The 1613-nt window shown below is 37.2% G+C and overlaps 1 protein-coding gene across 1 annotated transcript in view; it reads left to right on the top strand.

Annotated features, from left to right (window-relative positions):
- Positions 1–1613, top strand: part of Uba5 (ubiquitin-like modifier activating enzyme 5) — a 22789-nt gene that overhangs the window by 18479 nt on the left and 2697 nt on the right. The gene's annotated exons all lie outside the window — the stretch shown is intronic.

Here is a 1613-nt window from a genome sequence, read left to right as displayed (position 1 = left end):
GAGAGCTACACCCACCCTGAGGTGGATAGTTTTGCATATTTAAGGGAGAAAAAAATGCTGCTTGCTGCCATTCCTCCCTTTTGCACTTGTTACTTTTGCTATCTTCTGCTGCTATGAACTGTTGCCCTTTGCCATGTGCTACTCTGCCTTGGAGGTAGTCAAGGATGGACTGAAACCTCCACAAACCGTAAGATAAATAAACCTTTCCTTCCTTAGTTTTGGGCATTAGGTATTTTGTCTCAGCAATGAGAGAAAGGTAACCAAGACACACTGGTACCAAAGTCAGACAAAGACTCAACCAGAAAAGAAAACAACAGGCCAATCTCCCTAATCAACATAAATACAAAACCACTCAATGAAATACTAGCAAACAGAATGCAACAAATCATCAAGAAGATTATACACCATGACCAAGTGAGATTCATCCCAGGGATGCAGGGATGGTTCAATATACACAAATCAATAAATGAAATACATCGTATCAACAAGCCAGAGACAAAACTACATAATCATCTCAGTAGATGCAGAAAAAGCTTTTCATAGTCAAGCACTCATTCATAATAAAAACCCTACAGAAAATTGGAACAGATGGTCTTTACCTCAACCTGATAAAAGCCATTCATGACAGACCAACACCCAACATCATACTAAGTGGATAATAAACTGAAAGCTCTAAAATTATGAACAAAGATAAGGATGTCTGCTATCATCACTCCTGTTCAACATAGTTCTGGAAATATTAGCCAGAGCAGTTAAGAAAGAGAAATAAAAGGAATAAGAATAGAAAGGTAAGAAGTTAAATTATCATTATTCACAGAACACATGATACTCTTCATGGAAGTTCCCAAAAATTCCACCAAAAGACTTCTAGATTTAATAAACCAATTCAGTAGCGTAGCAGGATACAAAGTCAACACTCAGAAATCAATAGCATTCTTGTACACAAACAACAAGAGAAACTAGGGAAACCACACCCTTCACAATAGCATCCAAAACAATGAAATACTTAGGAATCAATTTAACAAAGGAAGTGAAAGATCTATATGCTGAAAACTGCAATATTCTGAAAAAAGAGATAGAAGAGGATCTCAAAAAATGGAAAGATGGTCCTTGCTATTGGATAGGAAGAACCAACATTGTGAAAAGGGCCATACTCCCAAAACTCTTACACAAATTTAATGCAATCCCAATCAAAATACCATTAGTGTACCTCATAGATCTACAGAAAACATTCCTAAAATTCATTTGGAACCAGAAGAATAGAATGGCAAAGGCAGTCCTGGCCAACAAAGGCAAGGCAAGGAGGCATAACAATTTCTGACTTGAAATTATACTACAAAGCTGCTGTGATAAAATCAGCATGGTACTGGCAAAAAAACAGATCTTAGGATCACGGGAACAGAGTAAAAGATGGAGACATAATCTACAAATACACTCAGCCACCTTACCTTTGACAAAGGGACCAAACATGTTCACTGAAAGAAAGATAGGCTCTTTAACAAGTAGTGTGGGCAAAACTGGCTTTCCATATGCCGGAGACTAAAATTAGACCCATGTCTTTCACCATGCACTAAAGTAAAGTCAAAATGGATCAAAGATGTAAACACTAAAAC

This window comes from Chinchilla lanigera, unplaced genomic scaffold (assembly GCF_000276665.1).
Source record: "Chinchilla lanigera isolate Chin_1 unplaced genomic scaffold, ChiLan1.0 scaffold00100, whole genome shotgun sequence".
NCBI classification, from domain to species: domain Eukaryota; kingdom Metazoa; phylum Chordata; class Mammalia; order Rodentia; family Chinchillidae; genus Chinchilla; species Chinchilla lanigera.
This window is presented reverse-complemented; position numbering and strand designations above follow the sequence as displayed.